At 36.9% G+C, this 12,393-nt stretch overlaps 1 long non-coding RNA gene across 1 annotated transcript; it reads right to left on the bottom strand.

Moving 5' to 3' along the window:
- Positions 1–1,062: 1,062 nt before the first annotated feature.
- LOC145008161 (uncharacterized) lies at positions 1,063–2,099 on the bottom strand. The gene is made up of 3 exons (XR_013663281.1): positions 1,670–2,099; positions 1,394–1,543; positions 1,063–1,271 (listed from the first exon to the last, which is right to left on the bottom strand). It is a non-coding gene; the product is annotated as an uncharacterized LOC145008161 (long non-coding RNA).
- Between the last annotated feature and the right edge of the window lie 10,294 nt (positions 2,100–12,393).

The following is a 12,393-nucleotide window of genomic DNA, read 5'->3' as shown; positions in this document are numbered from 1 at the left end:
ATCAGTTTCGTATGACCTATCATATGAACAAGGAGGAGTTCACTCATAGCAAGCTTCAAGGCCTTCTAAGAACTGCAGAAAGGTACGTGAAATGCAAGTTAGTTGTATCCACTCCTACTACTACTGCTGCCCCTATTCTGGCAATTGGACATGGGAAGGGAAAGAAAAGGAAGGCTCCTTCCAAGAGCTACAAGGGAAAGTTACATGATGGATCCTTTTCTAGTGGAACCAAAGGTGGTCCTGCTAAGCCCTCTACCAATCCAAAGGAAGCAGAGTGCTTTTGCTATCATGAAAACGGGAACCAGAAATGAAGCTACCCCAAATACTTTAAGGACATTAAGGATGGGAAGATAAAGCCCACCTACACATGTATTTTTACTATTCTTTCTAATAACTCATCGCATGATAATTTTTGGGTTCTTGATATAGGTTGTGGATTTCACATTTATCTTGATTTGCAGGGACTAAAAAAGTAGGGATGTGGAGCACGGGAAGATAAACTTAATTATGGGAAATAGGAAAATGTCGTCTATCACCAAAATTGAAGTTTACTCTTTATTTCTTAGTAGTGGCACTACTAGAAAAACAACCTTTTACGATGCTCATTGCGCGTCGTAAAACGCTCAGACGACGCGCAAATGCGCGTCAAGGAAGGGCATGTCGTAACGAGAGACGACGCGCATTTACGATACGCATTTATGACACGCATTTACGACGTGCAGTTACGACACGCAATGCGTTTCAAGGAAGGCCCTGTCATAAAGGAAGACGACACGCATTTGCGTGTCGTAACCTTACGACGCGCGTGTTTATGACACGCAATGCGTAGCAAGGAAGCCCCTGTCAAGAAAGGCCATATCATAAATGAAGATGACACACATTTTTCGTATCATAATTTTAAATGTTCTAAAAAAATATATTTATATATTTATTAATTTTTAAATTAAATTTGCATTTAATGTCTCATAATAGAAATAAAATATCATATACAAAAAATACAATCCATTGCATAAAATTTAATGTCATACAATTATATTTCTTACAATATCTAAATTTGCATCTAATCTCTATACATCAAATTCCAACTAAGTAAAGTTGCATCTTGCCTTTCATAATTCTTTAAGACTATATGGATAAGCAGTTACGCATTGGCCCATCTCACTCAAGACTGACTTAGACAAATTCAACTCCAAGTCTTTGCTGCATCTTGTTGATAATGTTGCAAGATTTGAATCAAGTGGCTTCATATTCCTTTCTTCCATCAACTTTACCTAATGCACAAAATACACGAAACAAACTACAAGGTCTTTATCCACTAAAATTAACAAAACATACAAATTGCAAACAGGAAATAAAACCTCAAATTTTGTTGCATCAAAGTTCAAACACATACCCACAAAGAACACTAGTTGTCCATGGAACAACCTTGCGATATTCTTCCCACACCTCTTTGTGTTTCTGTGCACATCTGGATTCATCTCTTCTCTCTCGCCAGATCAGCAGAATCAGAAGATAAATTGGATAAAAATATGGAACCGGAGAACTGTAATCACATGCTTCATATTATAATATCATATACAGTAGTTGACTTTTCAAGTCAAAACAAATAAATTTAAATTTAAGTAGAATGGTATAATAAATAAATAAATTTAAATTGTTGCAAAATTACCTAATCCCACAGGGTAAGCTGAAGGATAGTGCCAATAACAGATCTCCCAGGTAATTGCAGTGCCTTGCTATTCCCCTTCATAAATAATAATTATAAAAAAAAAATATTATTATGCATTTAAAAAGGTAGTAGGAATGAAACAAATAATGATTAGAAACTAAAATACTGATGAAATGTATGTATGTCATGCATAAGAAATGATATTATTATTATTATTGTAAAAATAAAACAGGAAAGGAAAGGAAAGGTGACTTAACATGTGTACTACGAAACGCAGAAGTGCGCAATGTTTCCTGTGTCTCATCTGCAGGCTTTCTTCTTGGGACACTAAGAACAAAAGCAGCTTGGTGCCACGTTGCAGCAGCTGATGTTATCCTATATCCACCATCCCATCTTCTATGAATACCTTCACTTGGATACAAAAAGTCGAGCCCCACAACCTGAAACAATTCACATCAATCACTTATTAAATATGCATAAAAATACCAATTAACCCACCAAAACTTTTGTTAAATCAACACAATAACACTATTATTAAAAAAATTATGACTCAAATCTTGTAAAGGAGCTGTGTTTTAAATCTCTAAAAAAAAAAAAAAAAAAAAAAAACTTGATCAGAAAATCCAGCACCACGGGACATAACAATTGCCCATTTACTTCCCGCAGTTGCCATAGCAGTGACATGAAACCCTTCTCTCCATTTTTTATTGATCCACTTTAATGGAAATGCTTCACTCATTTTATATGACTGCTGAATGTATTGAGTACCTAGTTACATAAAAATAAATTTATAATACAAAGAATTATGACTTTAAAAAAGATATATATAACAATTTTGCCCTTACCCCTCGACAAAAACCCATGACAAAAACCTCAAAAGGACCAAAATTGCGGAAAAATGAAGGCTTGGGGACCAAAACTGTAATGTACTCTTATAAGAAAAAAAAAGTAAATAAATACATACCTGTAACTTTGAAGAACAGGTTCACCAAGAAATTCTCGTCCAAGCACGAATGGTAAGGTATCCAACTATACTTTTGGCTCCAATTTCAATTCGCACTATGGCCCACATGATTTGAACGATTAGTCAATAGGGCCTAATTCACAGACCACTCAAGCACTCCTACCCAATACTGCGTATCTTCAATTCCCACTAAAACCCTACAAATCGCCAAAATTGATTGCCATCCCTATTTGTAATGTCATTACTACGAGCCTGTTTAACAAAGAAGGGGAAGACGAGGATTCAAATTTGAAATGTAACTATTCAACTTTCTTGAAATCTATGACTTCGAATTCTGAGTCAGAAACCAAAACACAACACAATGATCTTCACGATGAGGACTCTTGTCTCACCATGAATTTAAAAGACAAATTATTTGTACCTGCAATCTCCCTGCGGTCTATTGATCGCTTAACCCAATTTTATAAATCCACGTGTAAGATAAAAGCATCAGATATATACCAAGAATTGGCTACCAGTAGTATTGAAAACTCTGGTTTGAACAACAGACTTCATGGAATTCTCTCTGAAAATCGATACAATCAATCCCTCAAAATGGTTGAGACACTATTATTCAAATAGGCATGTGTTACTGGTTATTCAAATCTTGTTTTCATGAAGGATGATACAACCAAAGCTTATGGAGACCTTGAAGCCAACAGTTGGTCCCATCAGAAGATCTGATTGTTGCGAGAAGCTATGAAATTCTTCCATAAAGATAAGATAGAGATTGCTAAATGGAAATTAAACACCAGATTGAGGGGGGACAAGGTCATCCCTACAGTCATACTAAAATATGGAATTAGAGAGAAGGGCAAAACCGCATTTGGTAATGAAGGTTCCATCCCTGCAAATGCTACACTACAAATAATATCATGGAGGGTCTCTACAGATATTACAGATGACAAGAAAGTCCTCCAGAAAAGCGTGGAAGAAGGGGCGGGATTCCACCTCCCAAATGAAGGGGTTGTTTTTCAATTTAAGTTGGTAGATAAAGAGCAGGAAGTTGATAGGCTTGAAGAAGTTGTGATGATGATGAAGAAAGGTGAAGTAGCTCTTCTGAGTATTGTACCAGAATATGCTTTTGGTTTTATCGGTTTCAAGCAAGAATTAGCAGTATTGCTGCCTAATGCCACTGGTACATATGAAATCGAGCTTGTCTCTTTTCTTAGGAACAAAGAATCCTGGGACATGAACACCACCAAAGAGAAGATTATAACTTTTGGCAAATATAAGAAAGAAGTGGAAGAGTATCGAGATATGCTCAAGCTTTTCATCTATTATACCTTAAAGGTTGCTATAAAGTGCAGAAAGTTGTCATCTTTTGGCCAGCCATCAATGAAAGAAGTTGTGTTGATTGAATTCAATGAAAGAGAGGAAACTAGTTGTGTTGACAGCAAGGTAAAACAAAGGAAGCAATGGTTGATTCCATGGAAACAATGTCCAATCAAAGAAGAAAAAGTGCCTTTCAAACAAAAAGTCAATTTCCTAAATCCCAGCTTGAGGACAAGCCTCTTCTTCAAGACAGTGGTATTGATAGAGAATGTGCTATGGGTCTTATATAAACATACGGGCAAACATGGGGGACTTAATTGTAACATCTATTATAATCTATTTTGCAGCCTATCTAGAATTATCTCAAAGAGTAGCATAAATAGAGTAGTGAGGTATGGAGTATTTTTGGTAGCTTTGAGTATCGGCTTTAGCTTGGCCAGGAGGTTTCTCCTGAGAGAACTTCTCTGATTAGGGCAGGAGGACAATCATATGGATTTCCTTTTTGATTTGTTCTTATTTCCATTTAGTAATCAAATAGCTACCCAGATCTATATATCTCATATTTTAGTTTCATTTATCTGTTATTGGATTCACGTTCCTATCATGCCCAAGGATCATACATACATTGTTAATGAGATCAGAGGCAACCTGTTTGACTTCATGTGTTGTTATATGATTAGGCTTATAAGAATCTAGGGAGGAAATAATAGAAATGACCGACAAACTCTGTTGAAATCCAACTTTTAGTGATTTAGATCTCTCCATAAAACAAGTTACCCAAAGTGCATGACTAATAGAGACTTGGACAAGATACAATGATTTGAAAATGTCATGATGAATGCATCACTCACAGGTGAACCACAAAGTGCATGACTAAGGCTTCTAGATTGCTAAAGCATGGTCAAGCACTTTTTCAAAGGAATATTCTTCAAGCTACAAAATGTAATCATTGTCTCATATATGTCAGAATGATGCTCCATGTAGCCCTATAATAAAGGAACATAACAAACAGTAAGGCATCATAACAATAATATTCAAATAAAAATCTAAAGACAACAAGAAGACAACCTTAAGTGATAGCATATCAACAATATAGTACAACAAGGTAATAATATTATGAGTCTGCTCGGAGTGCTCTTGGCTCAACCATAGCTTTAAAGCATTGCCAACATCTTAAATAAAATGTTGTTTTCACAAGAAGTAAGTAGGAGACACAAGATCTAATAATAGTCACTCCATACGTTTCAGCTAAGAAATGACAAACTAGACCAATGCTATCTTTGCTTTTATAGTGACTCCATACGTTTCACTACGAATAATAATCCATCATTAAATTGAGCTTTGTATACACTACCAAATCCTCCTTGTCCAATAAGGGTACTGAAATTATTAGTTTCCCTTTTAGTGTCATTATAGCCAAACTTTTTGATGATGATAGATCAGGAAAACAAGGGACAAACTGCATAAAAAAATAAGCATAAAATCAAGGCCACTGACCAATCTATCTTCTTGGCACAATCTACAGCAAATTAAATAGCGGGGGCAGCATAAAACATACCTCTTGAAACAGTAACCAACATATTTTATAAATAAAAAAGTATAAAGTTTTATGAAATTAAAGTAAATAAAAAAACATAGCTTTCTACATACCTAGTAAAAAGTATTGAAAAAGTTGCATAACAACTCAAACATGACCTGTAGTGCAGTTCAGGTCTCGAGTTAGATGTTAAATCAGACAATCCAGCCAACATTGGGACAAAAATAGTCAAAGAAACATAAGGGAAACGTGAACTCAATTAGAAATTCCTAGAAATGGTAGTTTATATTATGAAATATAAGATGGGATACTTCTGATTAATGAATGAGAAACATGAACTCAAATAGGATAGAAATACTGCACCTCATACTGGTAATTCACGAATCATGCCCAAAATGGTTAACGAGATTTGATAACCAGACAAATAAAGACGAATATGACAGAAAGAGTGATGAACACGAAGATAAAAAGGAAGAATCAGCAAATACAGAAGAAAGTTTGACCATCTCACGATAAAGTAAATAAAAAGTGTAGAAAATTTTACATACATCTGGTTGGGATCGAAGATGGATTTGGTTATTTCTCCGTTTCTTTTTCCTGATTCTCTATGCATTGTTCTTTTCTTTTCTCCCTTTTTCCCTCTGAAAGTTGCTTAAAATTTTAGGGCTTCTGCACTTGGAGTTGCTGAAATTTGTTAATCAGTCACACAAACACACCCTTATTTCTCCATTACCGAACTATCACCAGCCATCATCTCCTCACAACCCCTTGACAACCTTCGAACGCCACCTCACACCCTCACCTGCAAATCGATAAAAAACAAATAATAAGAAGGGAGAAGAAGGGTTGTGATCGAACCAGAGGAAGAAAAGCGGAAGAAAGAGGAAGAAAAGGCACATCTTTTCTTTCTTCTTTTTTCTTTTCGCTCTCAAACTCTAGCTGTAAATAGGAAATCACGAGAGATATTGAGAGAATAGATATAAGAGAGACAGAGATATCCATTCAGGTATGGTTGAGGTGAGAACATGTAATCATTTGAAGAAGAAGGAATTTGGATGGGTGAGGGTGGGGACGAGGAAAAATTGTTTCATGTGAGATCCAGCTCACAAAATCCCTAGTTCTTCCAAATTTGGGATGGCGTGTATTTAATGTCTCAGAGGGAGAAAATGGTAGATTAAAGAGGATAGTCGACATCATTGACCACTATATGGCTACCAAACTCCAAAAATACGAAAGGGAGGAAGAGTTATAGCCGCATAATGAGGTCTAGGGTTTACAGAGAAAAAGAGAAGCAGAGAGTGAAGGTTGTCGGCTGATGGAGAGGATGAATTCGTTATTCCTTCCCGAACAGGAACAACTTGATCACAAAACGAAAGCTGCAAATGAGGTCTAGGGTTTACATGAAAAGCGGGGTTTTTAATTTTTTAGGATTTCAGTTCCCCTTGCTGCTATTAAAGGATGGAACGCGCGTTCCATTAAAATTTATAAAGCGACATCCTTAGATGACACACATGTGCCCTCCGTGTTTTTTTTTGTTTAGACACTAATTTAAGGGCACGCAATAGCGTGACCTAAATCCTTATATTTTATGAACAGACGATACTTTTTTAATGTCACTCTTTTTTGCGTAAAATAAATCAATGAGTGTCGTGGTTTGCACGTCGTAAAAGGGTCTTTTTCTTGTAGTGTGGGTTAAATTTAGAATTGAATAATTGTTGTTACTTGTATGATATGACGAGAAATATTATTTCTTTCAAAGTTTGTATAAACAAGGTTTTACTTTTTCTTTTCATAATGAAATTGGTAGTATTAATGCTTCTTATAATGGTACATTTTATTTTGAAGCATTACCTTGTAATGACATATATGAAATTGTGATGGTTATAGATAACCTAGGAAATAATGTGTTGAATATTGATTCGTCCAATGTTTTGGACAAGTCATGCTTGTGGCATTGTCATCTTAGACATGTCAACAAGAAGCACATAGCACAACTCCAAAAGGATGGAGTTTTGGATTCATTCAACTTGAAGTCGAATGACACTTGCGAGTCTTGTTTGCTTAGAAAGATGACCAAGTCACCCTTCACTGGTACTTGTGAAAGGGGTGAAGGTCTGTTGGATCTCATACATAACAATGTGTCTAGACCCTTCAGAACCGCCACAAAGGATGCTAACCGCTTCTATGTGACTTTTACTGATGATTATAGTAGATATGGGCATGTTTACTTAATCAAGCATAAGTCAGAAACCTTTGAAAAGTTCAAAGAGGTTAAGCAAGAAGTGGAGTATCAATCGGGCAGGAAGATGAAGATGCTCCGATCCAATTAAGGTGGTGAGTATCTTAGTATTGAGTTCCACGTCTATCTTAAGGAATGTGGAATTGTTTCGCAATTGACGCCACCTAGGAAACGACAACTTAATGGTGTGGCTGATAGGAGAAATCGAACCTTGCTAGACATGGTTCGTTCCATGATGATTTGAGCTCATTACCTATCTTATTATGGGGTTATGCCTTAGAGACTGCTGCCCATATCCTTAATCTAGTCCCAACTAAGAAGGTTGCCAAAACACCTCACGGGATGTGGACATGGAAGTTTCCCTCATTAGCACACATCAATGTTTGGGGTTGCGAGGATTTGGTAAGATGAGAGACTCACAACAAGCTCGAACCTCGTAGTGAGAGATGTATTTTCATCGGCTACCCATAGAAGTCCTTTGGGTATCTCTTCTATAGACCGAGTGACAATGTTGTCTTCGTTACGAGGAGAGGATTCTTTCACAAGAGAGAACTCATATGCCAAGAGGGTAGTGGGAGGCAAATTGAAGTTGAAGATCTTCAACAGTTAAGTGATGAAGGAACCTTAAACACTAGCGTTAAACCCAATGAGGAAACTCCTGTTGAACCAATTGACGAGTCCGTATCTCTGATACGTTCCAGTAGAGTTAGTATTCCACCTGTGTTATATGGTGTTCATATAAAAGCTGAAGCTAAAACATTTATCAATGATAGTACATTGATAAATCTTGATGAACCTAACAACTACAACGAAACCATGGTAGGCCCTGAGTCTGCAAAATGGAAAGAGGCTATGGACAACGAGATTCAGTCCATGTATGACAATCAAGTTTGGAACTTGGTTGACAATGTACCGGGTCGTAAGATAGTTGGGTGCAAATGGATCTTCAAGAAGAAGACCGACATGGATGTGAAAGTACATACATATAAGGCGCGACTGGTTGCGAAGGGCTTTACTCAAACTCATGGAGTTGACTATTGTAACGCCCGTAGATCCGAGAAAGTCAATTTAGAGATAATACGGGTCGAAAGTGACTTTTTGAAAAAATCTTAACCAAAGTGTATAATATGTCTCAAGGGTTTCGTACATATAAAGAACGCCGAAATCCGAGTTATAACGTAAAAGTTATGGTTCGTCGAAGTTTTACGGAAAAACCGACACGACATCGGGAGACGTAAATAGTGAATTTATGATGGAGGACTTTTTAAGCCAAGAACATAAAAAAAAAAGAACGCCCAAATCTGACTTCGTATGAGGAAGTTATGAATTTTTTAAGATTTGGATTAGCAATGCACAGCCCGAAACTCGAATTTTAGATCGAGCGGTTTTTAGCCTACACGACCTAAATGAGAATTGAAGATCTCATTAATAGGAACTCAGCAGTAAATGACAAACGAAAACAGAGTTCGTAGGTAGATGTTATGAATTTTACGTGGACATTTAAACAGTATAATATCCTCGTACTGTTAAACTTATGATCAGTCGAGAATTAGCCGACGGAGTCAAAATAAAAGTTGTAGATCATATTTTTACCTACATGTGGATATAAAGAACGTCAAAAATGGAGGTCGTATGTGAATGTTATGGATTTTAGAAGTTGGAAGTATGTTGTGCGAAAATGGGTGATATGGCACAATCTTGGCCATTGCTTTCTCCCCAAGTCTTGCCACTAGATGGTGACATGTCGCACCAATTTAAGCCATTTTCCACCTTATAAATAGAACCTCTCTCACCCTCATTTTCTTCACACCTTTCCCATTATTTCTTCTCTTTACTCTCTCTCTAGAACCCCTCTCTAGCCCGAAACCCCCCGAAAAGCCTAGGGAACCTCCCTAGCACGAGGCGGAAGCCCCGAAGTGCTCGACAACTTCGAGAAGAAGAGATTTTCGGCTCGGGAACGCTGCTCCTAGCAAAGCCCAATTTTCTATAAAACCCGCTGTAAGTGAGCTACACCTACGTTATTTTTAATATAGCTTTTATTTAATTAAAGTAACGTTATTTGGAACTTATAATAAGTACTTGGGCTATTATTATGGGTTATATAAGTATTTTTTTAATGCTTATACAATAGTAATAATAGCTAGACTATTAATTAGTCTCGACGAATAATAGACTAAACTCTAGTGGTAATAATACTAGGTTTCGTTGAAGGAAATTATTATTAAGAAGCGAAGCGCTGTCTGAGTTCGGAATCACCACCTTTTCAAGTGAGTGCATGGTCCCTTTCATCTTACACATAAATATAAAGTATTTTATATAAATTACATGCTATGTGTGCATATTATCTGTATACTTGCTATATATGTTGGATGTACGATTTTATACAAGTTTTGTATGATTTAAACTGTATATGTATTTATATCTACATAATATGTTGGGTAAAACATGGGTAGAAGAAATATGAATTGGATGATGAGTTGAGAGATGAAATAGACCATAAGGTGACGGTGAGAGGTGGAAGATGTGAGAAACCTTTTACCCAAATGTTGGCCCCGTCATCTAGCAGAGTATGGATGACAACCACGGACTATTCTAGATAGTCCAGTGGAACACTAGTAGGCTCGCAACCTGTAGGTGTTGTGAACGATGTGTTCACCGGTGTACTCTAAAAACCCATTGACATGTATTGCAAGTTGACTCTCTAAAACGATACTGTCAATAAACGAGATAACCCTAGCAGCTGTGCTCGAATGACAATACTGGCAGTTGCACCTCACATAGAATGTCACAATTCTAGCAGCTGCGCCTAAGTGATAGAACTAGGAGATGTGCTTGATAGCTCCGTCATTGACAACGATGGACTTCGTACCTATTCCTTAGGATAATCCTTAGGAATGAATGAATGAGAAATAGCTGATTCTTAGGGTAGATCCTTAAGAGTAAAGAAGATAATGGGGATGGGTAATTGGGTTAATTGTTTGATGATTAAACATAATAATTATATTATTGTGGGTTGAAAACCCTATGTACTCACTAGGTTTCCCAGCCTGACCCACTCAGTTTATTTATATCACAGGTGTTGATATGAAGTCACATTAGACTGAGAGATTAAGGAGATATAAATCACTAGTGATAATGAATGTAAGTTCTGTTTATGCTTATGTTTATGTATTGACGATGACATCCCAAATGTTTTAAAGAGAATAAAAATACTTTTCTTCGGAAATGCCCTGATAACGTATTTATCATGTTTCAGTGGGAATAAATTCCGCACATTTTTATTAGGTACTCTGATGTTTATTAAGCATAAACAAAATCGGTCTTTTCTGGCTGTCAAAATGGGGATGTCACAACTATGATGAGATCTTCTCACTAGTAGCAAAGATTAATTCTATAAGGGTTATGATAGCCATAGTTGCATTTTATGACTATGAAATATGACAAATGGATGTAAAAACCGCTTTCCTTAATGGAAATTTGGCTAAGGATGTTTACATGTGTTAACCAGAGGTTTTTTTCAATGCAAAGTACCCTTATATAGTGTGTAAGCTTGAGAAATCCATTTAAGGATTGAAACTAGTATCTCACAGATGGAATCTTTTTTTTTTATGACAAAGTAAAAGAGTTTGGGTTTTTCAAGAAGCAAGGATGACTCCTGTGTATATGTCAAAGCTAGTAGGATATAGTTAGCTTTCTGGTATTGTATGTGGATGACATACTACTCATACGAAACGACATCCCAACCTTGCAGGAGGTTAATTCCTGGCTTGGGAAATGTTTTGCTATGAAGGATCTTGGGGAAGCTGTTTACATTTTAGGGATAAGGATATTGAGAAGCAAGAGTAAAAGACTAATATGTATTAGTCAAAGTACCTACTTGGACAAGGTGTTGAAGTGTTTTAACATGGAGAATTCAAAGAAATGTGACTTACCTATCCAAAGCAATACCAAGCTAAGAAAGACTCAGAATCCGAGTACAGAGGCCAAGATAGAAGAGATGAGTCGAGTACCATATGCTTCCGCAGTTGGCTCGATCATGTATGCTATGACTTGTACTTTCCCTGATGTGGCCTTTGCTTTGAACATGGTTAGCAGGTATCAAGGGAATCTTGGTAGAGTTCACTAGACTGCAGTAAAGAACATTCTTAAGTACCAATGAAGGACTAGGGACTAGGTCCTTACCCTCACTGGGAGTGATGACTTAAGAGTGACACGGTATTGTGACATCGGTTTTCAGACCGACAGAGATAATTTACGCTCTCAATCAGGCTGTGTGTTTACCCTAAATGGAGGAGCAGTAACATGGAAAAGTTCCAAGCAGGAGAATGTAGCTGATTCAAAGTGTGTATCAAAGTACATAGCAGCAAGCAAAGCATCGAAGGAGGCAATATGGTTGAAAAACTTCATCGGAGACCTTGGAGTTGTACCATCCATAAAGGAGTCTATGGAGATTTTCGGCGATAATGAAGGGGCTGTTGCTTTAACTAAGGAATTGAGAGATCATGGAAGATCCTGACATATCGACAAAAAATACCACTTCATAAGACATCAAATAGAAGAAGCACACATCGTTGTGAAGAGGATATCGTCAAAGGACAACCCAACAGATCCCGTCACGAAGGGACTGAGTAGTGTTAAGCACTTGCAGCATGCAAGTGGCATTGAGATAA

Source organism: Lactuca saligna, chromosome 8 (assembly GCF_052625555.1).
Source record: "Lactuca saligna cultivar CGN05327 chromosome 8, ASM5262555v1, whole genome shotgun sequence".
In the NCBI taxonomy this organism is placed as follows: domain Eukaryota; kingdom Viridiplantae; phylum Streptophyta; class Magnoliopsida; order Asterales; family Asteraceae; genus Lactuca; species Lactuca saligna.
Note: the sequence above shows the minus strand (reverse complement) of the source record. Positions and strands in the feature narration are given on the sequence as shown.